Below are 13,490 nucleotides of genomic sequence, written 5' to 3'. Positions count from 1 at the left end.
GGCCGAAGTCGTGACAGGTGTGTTTGGACCATGATCGTTTGTTTATGATGTGGACACCAAGGAACTTGAAGCTCTCAACCTGCTCCACTACAGCCCCGTCGATGAGAATGGGGGCGTGCTCGGTCCTGCTTTTTCTGTAGTCCACAATCATCTCCTTTGTCTTGATCACGTTGAGGGAGAGATTGTTATCCTGGCATCACACAGCCAGGTCTCTGACCTCCTCCCTATAGGCTGTCTCATCGTTGTCGGTGATCAGGCCTACCACTGTTGTGTCGTCGGCAAACTTAATGATGGTGTTGGAGTCGTGCTTGCAGTCATGGATGAACAGGGAGTACAGGATGGGACTGAGCACGTACCCCTGAGGGGCCCCCGTGTTGAGGATCAGCGTGGCAGATGTGTTGTTACCTACCCTTACTACCTGGGGGCGGCCCGTCAGGAAGTCCAGGATCCAGTTGCAGAGGGAGGTGTTTAGTCCCAGGGTCCTTAGCTTAGTGATGAGCTTTGAGGGCACTATGGTCTTGAACGCTGAGCTGTAGTCAATGAATAGCATTCACACTTAGGTGTTCCTTTTGTCCAGGTGGGAAAGGGCAGTGTGGAGTGCAATAGAGTTTGCATCATCCGTGGATCTGTTGGGGCGGTATGCAAATTGGAGTGGGTGTAGGGTTTCTGGGATAATGGTGTTGATGTGAGCCATGACCAGCCTTTCAAAGAACTTCATGGCTACATACGTGAGTGCTACGGGTCGGTAGTCATTTAGGCAGGTTACCTTATTGCTCTTGGGCACAGGGACGATGGTGGTCTGCTTGAAACATGTTGGTATTACAGACTCAGTCAGGGAGAGGTTGAACATTTCAGTGAAGACACTTGCCAGTTGGTCAGCGCATGCTTGGAGTACACGTCCTGGTAATCCCTCTGGCCCTGGGGCGTGAATGTTGACCTGTTTAAAGGTCTTACTCATATCGACTATGGAGAGCGTGATCACACAGTCGTCCGGAGCAGCTGATGCTCTCATGCATGCTTCAGTGTTGCTTGTCTCGAAGCGAGCATAGAGGTAATTTAGTTTGTCTGGTAGGCTTGTGTCACTGGGCAGCTCATGGCTGTGCTTCCCTTTGTAGTCCGTAATAGTTTGCAAGCCCTGCCACATCCAACGAGTGTCGGAGCCTGTGTAGTACGATTCAATCTTAGTCCTGTATTGACGCTTTGCCTGTTTGATGGTTCGTCGGAGGGCATAGCGGGATTTTTTATAAGCATCTGGGTTAGAATCCCGCTCCTTGAAAGCGGCAGCTTTAACCTTTAGCTCAAAACCTCAAGACTTCCTTAATATTAGATTTTGTGCACCAGCTGTTATTTACAAATATACACAGTGATTGCACGTTCGTCAATAGAACAGATGGCAATGGCGGTCTATTTGCTTGCCGACGTAGTCTCGTCAGGGTGCCGGCTCGCCTGCCTCTCTTTCGCCGCTTGCTCTTTTGAGTCCCGGGATTAGGGCCTGTAAGCAGAACATCCAGAGATGCCGACTTGTTGAAGTAGATATTTTCATCCAAATCAAGGTCAGTGATCACTGTTCTGATGTCCAGAAGCTGTTCTCGGTCATAGGAAATTACTAAAATAGTATAATTGGTCAGGAGCCTGTAAGAAGGCTGCTATTGCAACCCTATATGTCATAATAGTATGAACTGTATGTACACAGAGGTTAAAATAAACACACAAAAAATCACTAAATAGCAAATTTGGGTTGGAACTCGTAAGATGTCGACCTTCTCCGTCGGCACGATCTTGAGTCAGCTTTGTGCCATGAGCCAAATCAAATCAAATCAAATTGTATTTATCACATGCACCAAATACAACTGGTGTAGACTTTACAGTAAAATGCTTGCTTATGATATACAGTGGGGAGAACAAGTATTTGATACACTGCCGAATTTGCAGGTTTTCCTACTTACAAAGCATGTAGATGTCTGTCATTTTTATCATAGTTACACTTCAACTGTGAGAGACGGAATCTAAAACAAAAATCCAGAAAATCATATTGTATGATTTTTGAGTAATTAATTTGCATTTTATTGCATGACATAAGTATTTGATACATCAGAAAAGCAGAACTTAATATTTGGTACAGAAACCTTTGTTTGCAATTACAGAGATCATACGTTTCCTGTAGGTCTTGACCAGGTTTGCACACACTGCAGCAGGGATTTTGGCCCACTCCTCCATACAGACCTTCTCCAGATCCTTCAGGTTTCGGGGCTGTCGCTGGGCAATACGGACTTTCAGCTCCCTCAAAATATTTTCTATTGGGTTCAGGTCTAGAGACTGGCTAGGCCACTCCAGGACCTTGAGATGCTTCTTACGGAGCCACTCCTTAGTTTCCCTGGCTGTGTGTTTCGGGTCGTTGTCATGCTGGAAGACCCAGCCACGACCCATCTTCAATGCTCTTACTGAGGGAAGGAGGTTGTTGGCCAAGATCTCACAATACATGGGACCCATCCATCCTCCCCTCAATACGGTGCAGTCGTCCTGTCCCCTTTGCAGAAAAGCATCCCCAAAGAATGATGTTTCCACCTCCATGCTTCACAGTTAGGATGGTGTTCTTGGGGTTGTACTCATCCTTCTTCTTCCTCCAAACACAGCGAGTGGAGTTTAGACCAAAAAGCTATATTTTTGTCTCATCAGACCACATGACCTTCTCCCATTCCTCCTCTGGATCATCCAGATGGTCATTGGCAAACTTCAGACGGGCCTGGACATGCGCTGGCTTGAGCAGGGGGACCTTGCGTGCGCTGCAGGATTTTAATCCATGATGGCGTAGTGTGTTACTAATGGTTTTCTTTGAGAATGTGGTCCCAGCTCTCTTCAGGTCATTGACCAGGTCCTGCCGTGTAGTTCTGGGCTGATCCCTTACCTTCCTCATGATCATTGATGCCCCACGAGGTGAGATCTTGCATGGAACCCCAGACTGAGGGTGATTGACCGTCATCTTGAACTTCTTCCATTTTCTAATAATTGCGCCAACAGTTGTTGCCTTCTCACCAAGCTTCTTGCCTATTGTCCTGTAGCCCATCCCAGCCTTGTGCTGGTCTACAATTTTATCCCTGATGTCCTTACACAGCTCTCTGGTCTTGGCCATTGTGGAGAGGTTGGAGTCTGTTTGATTGGGTGTGTGGACAGGTGTATTTTATACAGGTAACGAGTTCAAACAGGTGCAGTTAATACAGGTAATGAGTGGAGAACAGGAGGGCTTCTTAATTAAAAACTAACAGGTCTGTGAGAGACGGAATTCTTACTGGTTGGTAGGTGATCAAATACTTATGTCATGCAATAAAATGCAAATGAATTACTTAAAAATCATACAATGTGATCTTCTGGATTTTTGTTTTAGATTCCGTCTCTCACAGTTGAAGTGTACCTATGATAAAAATGACAGACCTCTACATGCTTTGAAAGTAGGAAAACCTGCAAAATCGGCAGTGTATCAAATACTTGTTCTCCCCACTGTATATATAGCATCTCTTCATCTCTTCTCTTAACACGTATGGACCCAGAACTTAATTGAGCAGCTGACCAATTAAATTAGACTTTAGTTCTTGGTTGACCGAGATTACACCACCATTAAAGACACTAAAATGCTGTTGCCATTGAGAAAATTGCAAGCCCTTCCCGGGTATCCCAGTATTCCCGTTCAAACCGGAAATGCTATTTAATGGCATATGATACATGCGAAAAAAGATATGGCTTGATCATCCCACTGTAAATTTAGAAATATACACAGGAATCTAACAGTTTCTTGATGTATTTGTTGCAATTTAATCAACTCAAAGTTCTCTCAAAGTCCACACTATTCTGTCGATTTATTTTGCCTAGATTTATGGTAGGCCTAAGCACTGTTGGTCGACTGGTAAAATATTATGACGTTCCCATTATCTAGTGACAATTACAAAAGTCTGGCTATCAGGGGAATTTGGGAAGGCTGTTTTTACTTTATGATAACCTGCTAATGCAGAAAATATATGATGTTGCAGAATTTCAACAGTACATCCAAAAGCAGAGATTCAGCACCACAGTTGATCAATTCCCCACAAATTACTAGTCAAGCCCGTTCTCTCACTTTTGTTAGTGTAACATCATGGAACAATGTTGCAAATGTCTATTTCTTGAGCGCCTTTACGGACACAATGTACAGATGTAGGATCTTAATTTTATCACTCATTTGTTGCTGCGAATTTTCCTGCTAAGCAGGAAATGCAAACTTGCAGTGTACTTTAGTTTTAAAAAGGATTATAAAGTTTGTAATTTGATTTGCCCTAATGAAAATGGTTTGCCCCTAAAAAATGTCCTGTTGCTGCAGGATTATTTTCCTGCTGTAGCAAACTGTCTCAAATTAAAATCCTGTATCAGCCATTTTGTTAACAGTGATTATAGAAGCATGCAAGTAAGTTATATTTTCCATTTGGGATTTTATGTTGAGTAAAAATGACTGGCCTAATGTATGAATGAGAGAGTTGATATGTCTGTTTCATGCAGCTATTCGCATGTGCAAATTTTGTATTTTTGCATTAGTGCGGCATAGAAATTGTAAATTATTGGTCATAAGCTCCCGTATTTTCTTCATGGGAATCGGGAAGGAGCTTGGTCAGGAAATCTCAGGATGCCGGTTACAGTGTTAAACCCTACTCAGAATGGAGTTTAGACACATGCAGCGTGTCAAGACTGCATCATAAATGCTGATCACGCAAGCACTTGCGCACATACTACGTATAAAACATAGACAGACACCCCGCTTCCCCACACACAGCTCCCCTACACACGCACAGTGGAGTCATCTCAAATTGAACAGCAGAAAGTAGGTCAATGCGATTCGGGTGAGGGGAGAGGTTGTCTGGCTGGGTGACTCATGCTCTCCATTCTGTTCAATACGGCTTCATCCGCCATGTAGGCAGGGCAGTCAGGGAGGAAGGCCAAAGTCAGGGACAGCTGGTTAGGATAGCAGTGTCAGGGTCCCAGGCAGAGAGATGAGCGGTTAGGAGGAGAAGACGGTCACAGAGGGATTGAGGCGTAAGTAGAAGGGTTACATGGGGCATTTGAGACTAAAATAAAACCTTGGGGATATGCTAGGGGATTTGGGGAAAGAAAAGAAGAGGGAAAACAATTACAAGGAGGAAATCGAGTTGTAACAGAGTCTGAGTACATAGTTTAAACAAATGAATTGCGCAGACATGATTGGGCTCGTGACTATTAACAGTGCAAGGCTTTCTTATCTGTCTGGTTCTTCACTGGAAGGTCTGGTACTTCTCTCCTCACACGTCCTTTAACTCCCCACACCCCCGCAAATATCAACAATTAGAGACTCCCTATTGTAGACCAATCACAATGTTTGAAAATGACTGGGGAGCCATGGCAACACTAAAGATACTGGAATGGAGTGGTTTATGTATGTTATTTGAGAGACCTTTTTTCCCTATCTGTTGTTGTCTATCTGATGTAGCTTCAGGGATTCAAAGGCAACACAGGTCGATATGAGCACGAATGTGACAGAAACAACACATAGGCTACTTCCTTTAAAAATAGCCTCTAAAGGAGCAGGGAATTGTTGCTGTGTTACACTTTGCCAAGTAATTAACAAACACAGTTTGACTAACTTTGTACAATTGTGTCACCTGCTAATTATATGCCGAGTCAGGAAGGAGAGTAGGAGTGGGAGGGAAAAGGAGGGAAAGGAAGAGGTATGAAGGATGTGATACGGTGATGATGGTGAGAGTGTATCAGGGGTAGACAAACACAGGTGGGCGGTCTCCAGGTGCTGGTAAAAGAGGGAGATTAATTGTGTGTGAGTGTGTGCGCTGTTGTAGCCTATCGTAGTTAGGCTATTTAGGCCTACTTACACAAAGTCGCACCATTTCTTCAAAGCGGACGCGTTTTTTATGCTGAAACTCCCGAGTGGCGCAGTGGTCTAAGGCACTGCACCTCAGTGCTTGAGGCGTCACTACAGACCCCCTGGTTCGATTCCAGGCTGTATCACAACCGGCCGTGATTGGGAGTCCCATAGGGCGGCGCACAATTGGCCCAGCGTCGTCCGGGTTTGGCCGGTGTAGGCCGTCATTGTAAATAAGAATTTGTTCTTAACTGACTTGCCTAGTTAAATAAAGGTAAAATAAAAATAAATAAAAACTGTACACGCAACCTTGAATTAAATGCAGTTAGTAGGCCTATGGTAACAAAATTGACTCCAACAGAGCTTCACAAAAAATTCATGCCACTGTGGCAGAATTCAAAATCTACAACCGCAGAATAAAATGCGCAGACGATTCGACAAGTGGATTGATCTGACATGCAGGCCTACACCCCCAAGTAATACTTGCGTGGCATGTGCAGAGGGGGCTTTAGCAACAAAACGTCCTAGAATGATGCAGTCTCACCTCAAGCCGATGCAAGCACTGGATTCACATCTAATTGATGTCTTTATTTATACAGATTTGACACAATTCCCTTTGCATCCCAATGCTTTTACCAAAATGCAATTGTTTGTTTCCTGCAGGTATAATTGTTTGTGTCATGCACAAACACTCTGAAATAGCTAACATCCTAATGACAGAAGAACAAACTGTTTATGCCATCATCAAACCAATTACATCTAATTAGAGTACAAGACAGTGTGAGGGAATGAATGACAGCGGAAAGAGCAACAGCGAACACTGTGTTGTATTTTAGGCTGAGAGTGCAGACTGCGCTACCAACCTCCTGCACAATGAGATCTCCATTAGGGGTAATTGTATCTTTCCTGCTCTGGCTCTTGAGTAGAGAAGTGAAGTGCTGTCATTATGACTGGCCATTCGGACTGAGTGTCAGTAGGTTTATGACACAGTATAGACAGTATAGACATACTGAGATTCATGTTTTTTCAGCTAGCCACAAACACACCAATGCACAGACCTAGAACGCACACACACACATACATACATACACACACACATGGAGACGTACATGAGTGTGAGTCCCAGGTAGTTGGCAGTGCTGCCCCAATACATAGGGTTCTCTGTTACATTGAAGGGGAAACCTGTCACCTTCTACTCAATCAGGATCCCAAAGTAGTCACCTGGAAGAAACACACAACATAACAAGATATTCAATACAATATAAATATACTTATACTTCTCCCATGGGCAAAGAAATTCAAAAGGGGTGATGATATTAATTAATAGTAATTTCGATCTGAATGTGCAAATTATCCAAATAGATACACAAGGTAGATGGATTATTTTAAATATGTTATTGGACCAAAAACAGATATGGCTCATTAACCTTTACGGACCAAATAATGATGATCCACAATTATTTGACAATATATATAATAAATTATCAACCCTGCAAGCAATTCAAGACAATATTATAATGGTGGGGGATTATAATACTGTTTTATTAGCTCAATGGACCGTAAAGGAAATCACACCACAAACAATCACCCACATGCTCTTAAGGAAATGGTGAATGTCATGGATACATTAGAACTAGTAGATATATGGAGGCTTAAATATACTGATCTAGTGAGATATACTTGGCGGAGACTGAATCAAGCTAGTCGTCTTGACTTCTTTCTTATCTCATTCTCGTTGGTACCAAAAGTAAAAAAAAAAAAGTGTTGATAGGGGACAGAATGCGGTCGGACCATCATATAATAGGCATATACATTACTCTTACTGAATTTCCACGTGGGCGAGGATATTGGAAATTTTATCAAAGCCTATTGGATGATAATCTATTTATAATTAGAACAAAGGAATTTATAACTGACTTTTTCCAACATAACATAGGTACAGTGAATCCCTTATTGTATGGGACACCTTTAAATGTGCCTTTAGAGGCCATGCAATTCAGTACTCATCTCGAAAACAAAAGCAATTTAGATCAAAATAGTTTATACTAAGAAAGGAAATAGAAAGTCTAACAGAACAGATAGATGGCAATAAAACTGTAACATAGAGGCTCAGAATAAATTAGAGGAAAAACAAAAAGAAATGGAGAAACTTATTCAAGAAAGATCAAGTGTAATATATTATAAAAATAAAGCAAACTGGATGGAATATGGGGAAAAATGCAAAAAATTATTTTTTTATCTTCAACATAGGAATGCTACCAAAAAGAACTTACTGAAACTGGTTACAATTGACGGAGTCACCCATAATTCACCAAATTATATTTTGAAGGAAGAAACAAAGTACTTTAAGCATATGTTTTCTTTTCAGTCGCCTCCATCTCCTCTAACTGAAGCTAATTGTAGAGATTTTTTTTCTATTGATAATGTCAAATTAACAGCCACACAGAAAGACTCATGTGAAGGTAAAATTACAGAGGAGGAACTTCTGGATGCAATGAAAGACTTTAAGTCTGGGAAAACTCCAGGGTTGGATGGCATACCAGTCGAGGTATACCAAACCTTTTTTGATATACTAAGAGGACCGTTATTAGCATGTTTTAACCACTCCTATGTAAATGGTAGATTATCTGACACTCAAGAAGAAGATCTCATTATTACTGAAACAGGATACAAGTGGAAAATATAAAGATCCAGTCCATTTACAAAATTGGAGGCCCCTTACACTTCAGTGTTATGATGCAAAAATTCTAGCAAAATGTAAAGCGCATAGAATTAAAAAGGTATTGTCGGATATTATTCATTCTAATCAGACAGGTTTTTTACATGGAAGATACATTGGAGATAATATAAGGCAAGTATTGGAAACAATAGAACACTATGGAAAATATGGGAAACCAGGCCTGCTATTCATAGCAGACTTCGAAAAGGCATTTGATAAAGTTCGACTGGGGTTTATATATAAATGCCTGGAGCATTTCAATTTTGGAGAATCTCTTATAAAATGGGTCAAAATCATGTATAGTAACCCTAGGTGTAAAATAGAAAAATAATGGCTATTTCTCAGAAAGTTTTTAACTGTCAAGAGGAGTGAAACAAGGTTGTCCACTATCGGCATATCTATTTATTGTGGCCATCGAGATGTTAGCTATTAAAATCTGATCCAATAATAATATCAGAGGATTAGAAATCCAGGGCTTAAAAACAAAGGTGTCATTGTACGCTGATGATTCATGTTTTCTTTTAAATCCACAACTAGAATCCCTCCACAGCCTCATAGAGGATCTAGATACATTTTCTAACCTCTCTGGATTACAACCAAATTATGACAAATGTACTATATTACGTATTGGATCACTAAAAAATAAAAAATTTACATTACCATGTAGTTTACCAATAAAATGGTCTGATGGTGATGTGGATATACTCGGAATACATATCCCAAAGGAAATAAATGATCTCACTTCAATACATTTTAATAGAAAGTTAGCAAAAATAGATAAGATCTTACTACCATGGAAAGGAAAATACCTGTCAATTTGTGGAAAAATCACCCTGATTAACTCTTTCGTATTATCCCAGTTTACCTATTTGCTTAGCGCCTAGCGAACATTTTTTAAAATTATATGAGAAAAAAATATTCAATTTTATTTGGAACGGCAAGCCAGACAAAATTAAAAGGGCATATTTATATAATGAATAATAATGAAATATTAAAGCATTAGACCTATCACTAAAAGCTTCAGTCATACAAAAGTTATACTTAAATCCGAACTGGTTCTCAAGCAAATTAGTAAGATTGTCTCACCCAATGTTCAAGAAAGGCCTTTTTCCCTTTATTCAGATTACAACAACTCATTTGCAGTTATTTGAAAAGGAAATCATCTCCCAAATATCACTATTTCTAAAACAAGCCATAGAAAGTTGGTTGCAATTTCAATTTAATCCTCCAGAAACTACAGAACAAATAATGCAACAAATATTGTGGTTAAATTCAAATATACTAATTGACAAAAAACCTTTATTTTTTGACAGAATGTTTAAAAAGGTATAATCTTCGTAAATGATATCATCGGTAGGACTGGTGGAGTTATGTCGCACATGCAGCTAACAAAAACATATGGAAATGTCTGCTCTACCCAAAATTACAACCAAATAATTGCAGCCTTACACCAAAAGTGGAAGAGGAAAGTGGAAGGGGGAGAAAGTAAGGAACTTGTCTGTCGGCCTTGCATTAAAGAACATAATTGGTTAAGGAAAACTGTGATAAATAAAAAAGTATATCAGTTTCACTTAAGGACCAAAGGATTGACAGCCGTCCCATATAGATTGCAAAATAGTTGGGAAGAGATTTTTGACGTACCGATCACATGGCATAGTGCTTATGAACTGACACGCAAAACGACACCGGATTCAAAAATTAGAATCTTTCAATTTAAATTATTATATAAAATTCTTGCTACCAATAGAATGCTATTTATATGGGGGATACAATCTTCCAAGCTCTGTAGATTTTGCTGTGAAGAGACAGAATCATTAGATCATTTGTTTTGGTTCTGTCCATTTGTAGCTTGTTTTTGGACACAGGTCCAGGAATGGCTAAAGGATTGCAATATTTACCTGGAGCTAACCTTGCAGATAGCATTACTGGGTGATCTGAAAAGTCATAGTCAATCGATCAATAATATAATAATACTTTTAGCAAAAATGTTTATTTTTAATTCACAATTTGTAGAAGCAATGAGAATAGAAAGGTTCAGAACTTTTGTAAAACATCACAGTACGGTTGAAATATATATGGCAAATAGAAATCCTATATGGATGGTGTTAAGAGATAGATGGGAGGTATTGAATAGAGTTGAAGGATGGGACTAATAACAAATAACAACAAATAATAACAAAGATAGCTAATAATGTAAGCATACTGTGTCAATAATAAGTATATAGGTTGTATGTTGGGAGCTTTTGGGAAAGAGCACAGTTAGAAAGATATGGCATATAGAAAGAAACCGGATGGACATCATGAAAATGATCGGAGAGGTTGAGAGTAGAAGAAGTTCAGGAGCAAAAATAAATAAATAAATATAAATATATATATATATATATATATATATATATATATATATATATATATATATATATATATATATATAAATATAATATAATTATTGTAAAATTAACTGTGTCCATAAGGTGTAGATAGTAAGTATAGACCGGAAGTAGAGGCCTGGGCATTGTTGTTCACTAATTTACTCCAAGTAGGGAAAGGATGGCGGGGTTGAAAAGTAATAAAGGGGAGTATATATATAAAAAACGTGGGGGATTGGAAGTGATGCAGACAATTACATTGATAGAAGATACAATCTATCTGCAATATTAAGCTGATCCATCCAATTTTTAAAAAAATAAATAAGATATTCAATACAGGCTAGATATCCACCACTACCCTCACAAAGAACACTATGCAGTAATATCATTATGTCCAAGGGAAGTGATCATTCATACAGGTACATACAGTATATTATATGAACATAACAGTACAGAATATGTAGAATTTTGAATAAGGGTGCTAATTGCTTAAGATTTTGGTTATGCGGATGGTAGTAGATGGACGCAGGTGGGGAGAATGGAGGCAGGTAGCAGGCAATGTTCCCTCTAAGCTGTGCACGTGCACAGGTGTGCAGCTCCCCGGGACTGCTGTGCAGAAGAAATATCAGTCCCTGCAGAGAAGCCCGAGATTGAACTTCGCTCAACTTTCTAGAGTTTTCCCCCTTAGTTATACTATCAACATTTCCCTTTACTGTGGGAACTGTGATCGAATCAACGCAATATTAGCCACTTTCAATGCAACATTCCGAAACAAAACGAACTATGCAAGATATTTTGATGTAGGCAGAACGCATCAGAGTAAGATTCTGTTGCATTGACATGCACGACTCAGCCAGTACTCTACAAAGACCGGTGCGGCATAACCAATCAGAGCTGCAGTAGGCCTATATGCAAATAGACCATTGCCATATATGGATCTGTGCCATTCACTTTGAACTGGACTGTGTTTACAGCATGAGCGGACGTGAGTAGATGTGCTTGTTTTGAGATCAAAGCAAGAGCTGCATGTGCCCACGTGTGCACATTTGTTCAGATCCCTTGCTAGTTAGTGAGTTATTAGCCCAGTTATAGATAATGTGTTGTCAGCAATGGGGGAGTGATTGCTTCCTACAAGAGCACAAAACGTGTACATTTCTAGACATCTTTGAAAAGCAAGTCAGGTAAAGAGCTTTTTTTTTTGTCTTAAAGGGGTAGAGTTGTATTTTGAGACGGTCTTGAAAAAGCTAAGTAGCCAATTAGCAGAGGGTATCATAATTTGTCTGATTCTCTATAATAATGGTATGGGAACAATAATACATTTTATTTTGTAAAGTGGTTTCTTGCATCAAACAACAAAATGTTCAGTCACCTCCTTGTCTGAAGGACAAGTGGATAAACAGGTTAATGTCAAGCCCTGCATGTTTTTTTCAAAAGTCTCATGGAATGTAGGCAGGCCCGGCGGCAGGATTAACTCGGCAAGGGGGCATCAGAAATTACTAAGGGGGCACAACTATTTTCGCTTGCTGATAACACAGGATGGATAATAAAATGTATTTAGAGCCATGCACGGCTGTCTTGCCACAAGAATACAGGCTACTGCACCGCTTTATAAACATGGACAATTCATAACCGGCTCGAGAAATTGCAAGTTATGACAACGCTACACAGCTACAGTACATGCACAATACCCATCAATCCAATGCTGGATGCTAATTACCATAATAACACTTCCTCATGCCAATACAATGCATTTCCAATCGCGGAAAACAAAAAAAGAATGTACAATGCACTACCAAGACTTATCGGTACAATGCAGCTTGGACGCAGCTACCAACCTGTCTTCCCACAAGAGTGCCATACTACGCTGCGTATGATAACAGAGAAATTCCATAGCAACGAGTTGTTTATGGCAACACTACAGCTACATCGTTAATCAACCATTGGTCAAGGTCTGCCCACCCTCATCAATGTAATGCAAAGCACCTATTCTACATTATAAAATAACATTAAAAACAATCCGATTATATTATCAACCAAACATTTATGATCCAATCACATCACAGAAATCAAGCAGTAGACTTGGCAGCAACGCCAATAAAGAAAATCACGTCTACGCCCATTTCTGACATTTGCCACGCATTTCCAAAAGCTAGCAAATAACAAAATAATACAAGCCCAGCCAGGCAGCCTGTTCTTACCCAGATTCAAAAGAGTTGCAGCCGCCTTGATGCTGTGTTGAACCTCCTCAGCAGTCTCTCGTTCCACTCCCCACAGAAGTTGCTTGTAAGATCCCTCTCAAATGCCAGTTGAATCAGCTGTGCTTTCCTCCTGTGCAACGTGCTCCGTCTGTGCTCACTCAATACGTTTTTCAATGTTTAAAAGAGTTCTCGCAAGTTGCCGTGGATGCTCCAAATGTTAATCCCAGCTTCAATGCCATCATCACAGTAGACATTGCTGTTAGAGGCCCGGAGTATCTATCCAAAATGCTCTGCGTTGTCCATTTTTCTTCTCCAGATCGGGCGATTTCAGTCTG

The sequence above is a fragment of the Coregonus clupeaformis genome, chromosome 31 (genome assembly GCF_020615455.1).
Source record: "Coregonus clupeaformis isolate EN_2021a chromosome 31, ASM2061545v1, whole genome shotgun sequence".
Taxonomy (NCBI): Eukaryota; Metazoa; Chordata; class Actinopteri; order Salmoniformes; family Salmonidae; genus Coregonus; species Coregonus clupeaformis.
The sequence above is the reverse complement of the archived record's forward strand: the minus strand, read 5'-3'. Positions refer to the sequence as shown.